Source organism: Juglans microcarpa x Juglans regia, chromosome 1S (genome assembly GCF_004785595.1).
Source record: "Juglans microcarpa x Juglans regia isolate MS1-56 chromosome 1S, Jm3101_v1.0, whole genome shotgun sequence".
Taxonomy (NCBI): domain Eukaryota; kingdom Viridiplantae; phylum Streptophyta; class Magnoliopsida; order Fagales; family Juglandaceae; genus Juglans; species Juglans microcarpa x Juglans regia.
This window is the reverse complement of record NC_054595.1, coordinates 25,488,167-25,498,355: the sequence shown is the minus strand read 5'-3', so window position 1 is coordinate 25,498,355 and position 10,189 is coordinate 25,488,167. Positions and strand designations below refer to the sequence as shown.

General features: G+C 33.2%; 1 protein-coding gene across 1 annotated transcript in view; it reads right to left on the bottom strand.

The window, feature by feature from the left end:
- Positions 1 to 10,189, bottom strand: part of LOC121246051 (mediator of RNA polymerase II transcription subunit 6-like) — a 70,843-nt gene that overhangs the window by 23,854 nt on the left and 36,800 nt on the right. The gene's annotated exons all lie outside the window — the stretch shown is intronic.

Below are 10,189 nucleotides of genomic sequence, written 5' to 3'. Positions count from 1 at the left end.
ATTAGATCATCATGAACAAATGATATCCCTGTAAACCCCTATGCAAGCTCCTGCTACCTGAAAGAATGTTCACATGAACTGTTAATTTCCAAATGCTTTTAAGTTATAAGTTCATTTGTTTTGCTGTAAAACAATTTTTGGAAATAGATTTTCATGGTTTTTTAGTGTTTGAATACACTTAGAAATGTAAGTCAGAAGAAAAATGATTTTAGCGAATGAAAAACTAAATTTCTCTTTTGGAATTGGTTTAAGCTCAAAAGTTCTAAAAAACAAATTTTCAATTTGTAGTAAAGGGGCACCCATAGTGTTGCGTTTGTGGAATTTGATTTATTGTTGTGGTGGCCCAATTTGATGATCCAATTCAACAATAATTCATTATAGTTCTTTATCTGGTTTGGGGGCAAAACCCCGAAAAATTTGTTGGCACTATTTTGACTCAGGAAGCACCAGACAAAAAATTCGCTTGACGTTCTTTCAACATTCAACTTGAGCGAAACTCAAACATAAAGTTCACCCAAGTCTCGCTCAACAGTGGGCTCGAGCGAAACCCAGGCAGAGAGTTCGCTCGACAATCGCTCAACTCAATGCTTGAGCAAACACCAGACAAATAGTTTGTTGGATGCACACTCGACACTCTACTCGAGCGAATATTGTAAAAAAGTGAAATTTTTGGCTTCCGTTGTATAACCCTATAAATATGCTTATTCTGAATAGTATGGATGTTCTAAACAGTGAAATTTCACCCTAAAGTATATTTTGTGATTTCTTAACATAATAAAATTCTTTGCAACTCCGTAGACGTAGTCAAGTTGCCGAATCACGTAAATCTGTGCCGGTTGATTGGTTGATTGTTTATTTTTTGTTTACTTTTACTTTGCTATCATCATTTTCATGACACATAGTGGGCATCCATTTCCCTTCCTTTGGCTAGGTGTTATGAAATGGCTTAATAAAGACTTCATAAGCCTTATTGGCTAGCCTTTAAGGCCAGCCTTAAGGGTTACAGTTAGAGGCGTTATCTCCCCCTTACGGATGAAGCACTTCATGCACAAATAGAAATCTCTCTTGCAAATGTAATCTCTCTAGTCCTGACATTTTAGGCCGTGGAACATGTGAATGTTGCTCTGACTTTCTACCACGAAGCACACTCCACCATCGATGATGATAATTTTAGACAAACAACAACGATTGTGCAAGTCCGTTGAGCAACCACACTTGATCTGAGATTTTCCGTTAGAGGTAAACGCTTCCACTATATTCTAGTTTATCAGAGTCAACGAAAAAAGACAATATAAACATTTTCTATGTTAAAGCTTCTATTCATGTATACTAAGACATGAAATAAGAAAATTGTCTTATCATATATATACGATTCTAAAGAGATTTTTTTTAAAGGAAACTTGAAGGAAAATATCTTTTTGGGCAAAATATATTTTCCAATCATAATTGTATGAGTTATATGATGAGAGCAATTATCTCGCAATCTTATGATTTGTTAAAAATTGAGTTATATGTGAATGATAGCGCAAAGCAGTTGTTACATCACACTTGGGTTGATGTAACATGGGGTTGTGACCTTAATTCTAACATGTCGTCCTTAGATCAAGTTCATTCGCCTTTAAGTAAGGCTGAGTGATTATTTTATGTAAACATGAAAACTGAGTCAAGAAAATTTGAATATTTTCAAATTTTGTTTATTGAGGGATCTAAGTTTGAATATTTTGGTTGAGTCAAGAAAAACACTCATATTTTCGACGAGGGTAGGGTATTGTAGATTTTATTAACATTTTTTTAAAGAATATTTTTTAAAGAACATTCTATCACACATTACCTTAATATAAATATTTTCAAAATTGAAACAAAAAATAGTGGAAGTAATTCACCAATTAGTGGGAGTTTGCCTTTGAATGAAGGTGTAGCACTAGTAATAGTGACTCTTTAAACTCACTAGAATATAAGATCCTCATAAATAGTGTGGTAGCTATATTTCAGTATTATCTCATTGTTTAGAGACTAGAATAGAATATTTGTAATATGTGTTCTGCTAAAAGTATTGAATTCACATGGTAAGAATCTTAACATAGAATTTTAGATTCACTCTACTTATATGATCCAACCTATAGTTGTTGATCCGATTAACAAAGAAAAAGTGGAGTTGATAGAGGTATAAATCCATCTATTGATACTAGCTGAGTTGCCAGTAGATAAGCATTGATCACACATTTAATGAAACCTTTTTCTAGAATGAGTTAAATTGTTGATTCTCGTAGAAGAATTAGATAATTACTTTTTGTGATGTTTAGGCACGAAGTACTTTGAGCGCATGATTGTTGCTTGTACTATTTTGGTACAAAAAGCGTATGAATGTTGCTGGTATTATTTTCATGTGGCATAAACCAGCCATTTGTTCAAAAATACTCAAGGTACCTAGTCGTTATTATTGATGACCTATTGAATAAAATGAGTTCTTTGGACACTAGCTATTGACAATCCTAGAAAAGTATCCCCCAAGAGATATGTCGATCTGGTTGTGTTAGATTATAAATTATCACCAATTTAGTAGCTTTCCATACTACGAGGTTGTGGACATGAGTTTTTGAAAAATAGCTCAAACTTCATATCTTACGAGACTATTTACAAAAAAAAAAAAAAAAAAGTTTCTAAAAGTTCTTGTTCAAAATCCATTAACAATTAATGAGATGATGAATATCAAATAATCAAATTTTACCTATACTATTTGATATTTCCATTATGGTTTGCTCATGCAAGTTAGACGTTGAGGTTTCGTTAGAGGATAAATATGGTTTATTTGATTAAGTAAGTTTGTGATGCAATTTGTAGAAGTCATTAGAAGTAATGGCTAGATTGTTGTGATTGTCCTTGGAGGCAAATGCCATATTTGTTTTACCCTTAATGAAAAATAAAGACTGACTATCTCACATGTTGTTGTTGAGTACATGAGATTCATATGAAACTTTAAAGTCGCAAATTAAGTTTGGTTAATGATATTTGTGGTCACCTTGTAGATTCTTAAAAGTCGTAATTGGACTTGCTGACTAGAATTTAAGGTTTATATTGTAAGTTTGACCCTAAGTGAGATTCGCGATGAGTCGCTAACTTCATGGTTATGCAAAGGCTTTTTATATATAAAAGCAAAATCTCTTGTTAGGTGCATGTTTTATGGAAGGTTACTACACATGAGATTACACATGGAGAGAAATGGTCCTAAAACACTACTTGAGAGTTGTGGTCTAATTGTTTGTAGTTAACTATGTAATTTCTCTTCCTCATGGTATTGCTCGTCATGCACATGATAGTGATGTATTCTACGATCATGTGGCATGGCTTAGAGCATTTAATGAGCATACACATTCACCATATATTTGGATGTTATGGTGAAAAAAATTTATCAATAGACTTAGATCGGCTCACTTATAAGAGCGATTGCCTCTGGCACTTAGTAAGTGAGTAGAGATGAGAAATTGTGTCCCATGATGCTTATGTAGCATAAAGAGATGGTTGACACAAATATATATATATATATATATATATATATATGTCACCTTAGAGCATCCTCATTGGATTATGCAAATCCAAACAAAAATGAAGAGTTTGGATAATAGAGCTAAAAAATACACTGCATGCAAATGCAAAAGTAAATGACTGTTAGCTACAGTAAATTAGTGTTGTGGGTCATATTTGGATTTCATTGTAGCTAGATCAAATGGAATAAAAAATACTTTCTCAAATTTGAACACTTTCTCTCTTCCTCTCCCGAACTGCTCTAATGCTGTGTTAATCACGCAGGCCTCTCTCTCTCTCTCTCTCTCTCTCTCTCTCTCTCTCTCTCTCTCTCTCTTAGTGAACTAGGGATTAAAATATTTTTTCAAACTCATTTGACGAAAAAAAATTATGTTTGTTATTAGAAAGTTCATGCAGAATTTCATCATTTGTTTTTGGGTTATAATTGTGGGTCGATGTAATTTATTGACTGTTAAACTTATCTAGAAATAGGTGATATTTACTATTAATAAAAAAGAAATAAAAACAATATTTCCTTGTAGCTCTTAATTTAGAAAAAAATTTAATAGGAAAAATAATTTAGAAAAAATATTATTATTAAATTAATAATATTCTATTATTATTTTAATTAATAGATGGATAATCCAATGTTGGAATAGGTTTTAAGTGGAATAGCCAAATGCAAAATCATGTGAGATTATGTAAATTTTACATTTGCTTTTTTATAATCCAATGAGGTGCTCTTAGCTAGGTTAATAAGGTATTTGTTATTTGTTAAGACTATACATAAATGGCTTACAATCTATGTAACTTGTGGTTTAGCCAGATGCGAGATCTTTTTTGACGTTTCAGATAGCAAGCAAAATGAGAGACTCGAGTTAGGTGCTGAGATAACGACTAAACTAAGATTTGTAAGGTGTATTGAGATTAGACATACGCTCTTTTTGAAAAGAGAATCTCACCGTAGCATGTATTTCATACTACATGTACCATTACGACCAATAGCAGATGTGAGTGAATGAATCTCTACTTCCTCATTGTGTGAGTCTTGTAAGTCACAATTGATGACATTAATTTATTTATTCCCTTACGAGACCTTTGACCATGTCATGAGGTTAAAGTTTTAATATCTGTTACTTTGGTACGTTGTCTATAACCATGGATGATACGGTCTAAAGAGACATTGTTGGGAAAGTCACTTGACTAAAACTGAATGATATGAGGGAAAATGGAAGACTATTTGATAACACATCAATATTGTGTTTAAACTCACTATAAACAAGTTATGTTACTTCTTGGAAGTTGAGACATAGTTGTCGGTACATCGTGTTTTATGGAGATAAAGCATTGTTCTGAGCCATTGGGACTCGAGACGGATTAGGGAATTTTAGTTTGATGTGACCAAATGAGTCGGGCTATAACGAGACACTTTTATGGATGTTGCTATACTGGTATTGTAACGCCCCGTCCCTGAAGGTCCGGAGAGTTAACTCATATTACCTGATAATCAACTCCAACATTGCTAATACACTTCCAAAAGTTCCAAATCAAACGTAAACACTTCAAATTTAATTAACCACACAAACTCATATGTCAAATCCTCAATACAATAACCACAAGAAAATATCAACTTCTCTACGTGCCACTTAACTCACATTTTAACAATATTATTAACAAAAATCACCAATACTCATCGAAAACTTTCTATCCCTAATCCATTATTCTTAAGTCGTCTCGCCCAATGCTTCATAGTCTTGATCCTCAGCTGAAAAATTCAAAATTATCTGAAAATATTGTGAAGATAAAGGAGATGAGTTATCAACAACTCAGTAAGCAGAGAACATATGCTAGTATGTAAATATGAGCATTTTCACAGAGTTCAGAATGCAGGAACAAAATACTTCAGCTTTCAATATGCATATCTCAAAAATACATATCATCAGAAATCCAGAGCGATAGTTCAAACATTTCATATTCAGAAAACAACTTTTCATATTCAAAGACTCATTTGGCACAATATGACTGAACATCTTCATCTTATCCTATCATATCAGAACAGAGGCCATGTTTAACCCCTGTAGTAGAGTTGTGCATTCTGCGGAAAGTCAAGTAGAACATAACTCACCATGAATATCAAAGCGATTGCACTCAGAACATAAATCCACTATTATATCCCGTGGTAGGACCAGAGGTCACTATTGTATCCCGTGACAGGGCCAGAGGTCACTATTGTATTCCGTGACAAGGTCACATATAAGAGCAAAACAGAATCAGAATCACCATATCAGAATTAGAATCAGAATCAGAATCAGAGTCAGAACAAAATCAGAAAGTCATGCCAAAGATTTTTCAAATGCCAAATCATATTAAAATAGAGTACTGAAATTCAGATCATTTCACATTTTCCAAAACAGATTCAGAACATCTTCACGTCACATGCAAATTTATCAATTTTTCATATTCGCTCATTTTTTTCACAGTTCAGAAACAAAATGTCAAAAATAAGCTCATGTCTACACCAGTCATACTAGAAAATATATTATTCTTATACAAAATTTCATGAGTAATGCAGAACAAATAATTGAAGTCGTTTCAAATTTTTTTATAACAAAACATGCATATTTTTTCAAAATTGACCTCAATTCATTTCATTTTTATGCAAAGTCTAGTATAGGAATTCCGCTTACTTGGACTTCTTAACTTTTCAAAATTTTCCTAAAAAATATCGAGTCGACTATAAATCATTACCTATAAAAATAATCACGTAATTTCTGTAAGTTTCCAATCAATCACGTATTTTGATATTTAAGCCTAAACTTCTAAAATAACCTATTTTAATTCTTCAAAACTTTAAACCCTCATAATTCCAAAATATATCATCACTTTCTAAAATCATCAATATCCACAATAACCAACGTCAAACTCAAAACACCAATATTTAAATCCAAAACAGCCAACAAATCTCATAGCATAAACCAATCACACAAACAACTCTATCATCCAATCCAACCGACCCCTTACTCCTCGGATTCAGTCCGGCATAACCAACCAGATCACAGTGAAATGAGTTAGTGTAAAAATACATTTAAATCACGAAAGTTCTTTGAGAAAATACTTACACCGCTATATAATAATTTTCAAAGGGTCATAAAGCTGCAAGAAGTGGCAACACAGCTATAGAACATCTCAAAACCTCACTTTTGAACGGGGACAAACCAATACCCGAGATTGATAGGGAAGGGCTTAGGGATGTCGGTGAAGCCAATGGTAGTGGTGGTTGGCCGTGGGTGGCGGCGTAGAGGGTGGTTGAAGACTAAAATGCCTAAATCAGAAATGTTGATGAATGTGCTTCACCGGTTGCAGATCAGGGCTGAGAATGAGTGCATTAGGTTGCTAGGAGGTCGATGATGAAGTGGTGAAAAAATGGTTGCCGAAGGTGGCATGACGGCGGCGCTGGAGCGAAGAGAAGGTTGCTGCTTCAAGCCGTGCTTGGGGACTCACGGCAGAGCGAAAGGGGCTGGGATTGAAGGGGGTGGTCGCCGGCCGGTGGGGAAGGGAAGGAGAGGGGCGGTGTCTGTCACGCCGCCGCGCGGTGGTGGGTTGGGTGGATAAGAAGAAAACGCATGGGGGAGAGGAGAGGGGTGCAGCGCGTGGGAGAGGAGAGAGAGAGAGGAGAAAAGAAATGGGGGGAAAAGAAAAGATAAAGAAAGAAAAAGAGAAAAAGAAAAAAATGAGGGAAAGAAATGAGGTCCAATCCTCACATCTTGGGTCACAAAAATGATCAAACGAAAAATATTTCAAAACAACAAGTTAAATAAAATAATTTAAACGTAGTGATTAAATGAAAATAAAATAATTAAACCCAACAATAAACTAATTTAAAATAAAGAGAAATTTAAATGCATAACAATAATTAATATTAAGGAATCATATCAAATTAATTTTCACAAATTAAAAATCATAAAAATAAACCCACTAAAAATTCAAAAAATTTAAAACAAGGGAATCAATTTTTAAATTAATAAAAATGATCATTCAATTAAAAATACACTAAAATACGAGGTGTTACAGGTATTCTCTAAGAAAGATTTGGTATAATGTTCTCATTTTTCTTTTACAAATATGCTCGGCAATCGCACAACTTATTTGTCAGTATGAACAACATTGAAAATATATTGAAAAATGCAGACTTGGAATTTTGGCCACTATGTGCGGGTGAGAGATGTAGTAAAGGGGCGCCCATTAGCGCCCATAGTGGGCACCCCTTCACTCTCCCTTGGCTAAGGGTTATGACGCACCTTAATAGCCACTTAAGGCCAGCCGGGGGGTTACACTTATATAGCCCATCCCCTCCCCCGGTTGAAGCACTTCATGCACAGACAGAAAATCTCTCTCTCAAATGTGCATCTGATCTTTAGTCTAGGCATTTAAGGTTGTGGAACATGTGGGTGTTGCTCTGCCTTTCTACCACGTAGCACATTCGACCATCGACAATGATGATTTTGGACGAACAACAACAATTGTAGAAGTTCGTTGAACAACAGCACTTGATTTGAGATTTGCCGCTAGAGGTAAACGCTTCAGCTGTATTTTGATCTAGTTTTTCTAACACATGAATCTTGTTCTCTAACTCTCTAATATCAAATAACACACTGCAGTTTCTTTGAAGTTTTTATTTTTTATTTTTAAGGTTTCTTTTAATATTATGAGATGTAGCTTGTCACGTTAATAGTTTAATTTATAACAATATTACTAATTAAATCGATCTTACAAGCTCATAGTAAAAGTTCAATTAAAATTCACAAATTGCAACTTGACTTTTATAAGAAAAGTTACATGCACATAGATTTTGGTATTTAACACTAACTAGTGCATAAAAAGTTTATTACAGAAGCAAAAGGATAGTTGACGCATTAATATTATATAAATCACACAAAAAAATTACATTTAAGTAAAAGATGACACTTACCAAACAATAAAAAGCGTTTAAGAAAAATATTCGGATGTGATAACCATCACCAGAAAAACATTTGCTTTCTTAAAAACTAATTTACTAAAATAATCTTTCATAAAATAAACGTTTTACATAGAAACAAACAAACCCTTAATTACATGCATGCATATAGCAGTACTACTATTTCTGAAAAAAAAAAAAAGATTTTATATAATATATTAAATCTACTTTATAATAAGTATAAATTTAACAGAACTCGTCAAGTCACGTTATTAGTTTTTTCGTATCCTTTTGTGACATATATACATTTCTCGGAAGAGCTGACAGTATGATGCAGACAGTTCTACGTATCGGTTTTTCTTTATTTCTTTGAGGATGTGGACATTCCACTTGAAAAACGTTAATTAACACAGTCAACCGATTTGCTAGATGACCAAGTCTCCATGATTTCGTGAAAACACTGAAATAATTTTTTTTTTTATATTAAATTTCTTTTCTGGCTGATTAATTAACATACTTGTAACGATCGATATTGACTTTGAAAACAAATACTTGGTCAAAAAATTTAGAAGAAGTAAGCCACACATGACTCAGTAGTACTACACGTACCATTGATTATGTGTATGTTAAAAAATTTTAAAAATCAGAATTTATAAACATTTCATGAAAATCAGCTCCTGCATTAATATCAATGGTACTCATGTGAAGGTTCATATGGATATGCGTTAAATTCAATATTCTACCATTATATGTTACGGTTGGAGACTTGTCTATTTGAAATTTATATCTAATATTATTCGATTATAATACCCATACCTATAAAATGTGAAATACATTAAGTGTTCAGTACTACAAAAACCCCTATTAGTATTTGCCTACCCCAAAGTCTTCAACCCAATTAATACAAGGCTTTCTTTCGAATCTCTACCTCCACTCCCCCAAGTCGTCCTCTTCTTAATTTCATTTTCCTTTCTTCCTTTTCTTTGCCTCCACTCAGTCTTGTATTATTATGTAAGTAAAAATTGTAAGTGCAACTAACATTTTGCATGAAATTAATCGCTTATTTCAATGAATGTAATGAAATTGTGGCTAAGTACGCGGATGATGATGAGCCTGAAAAATCTATTGTTTCAATTTGTACTATATATTTGGTTTTCTCTTGAATATTAAAAATTAAATAAGTAAATAAATTTGATCCATGCAGACAATATTGGATATTCGCAACATGCAGTATTATAATATTGATGCTTGGTGTTGGAAAAATTAACCAGATCATTTAAAAGGAAAATTGATTTTAAGAAAAAGCCCCGGCCATAAAAATTGCAAAAACGTACGTATATATAATTGTAACAGGAGATAATTTTTAGGAATTTCTAACTACTGCCCACAGGTTTGATCAAATAGATCAAATGCTATTATGCCACCACAGTTATACTGCTTACTTTGTCTCATTGATGTGACATCATGTGATTTATTAAAAAAAAATTAAAAACATAAACATAAATGAGTAGAAAGAACCTAGGATTTCAATATTCATTTTTATGTATTTTTGGACGTCATTTTGTTTTGAATGAATTTTTTCAATAAATTAACCTCGTGGACGTCAATGGGGCAAAGTAAACAGTGTAACTGAAGTGGCATAGTAGCAGTTAGATCTCTTGATCAAAACTCAGCCGTTTATTGGCAAAAACTAATCAATAACGAAGGCTTTGC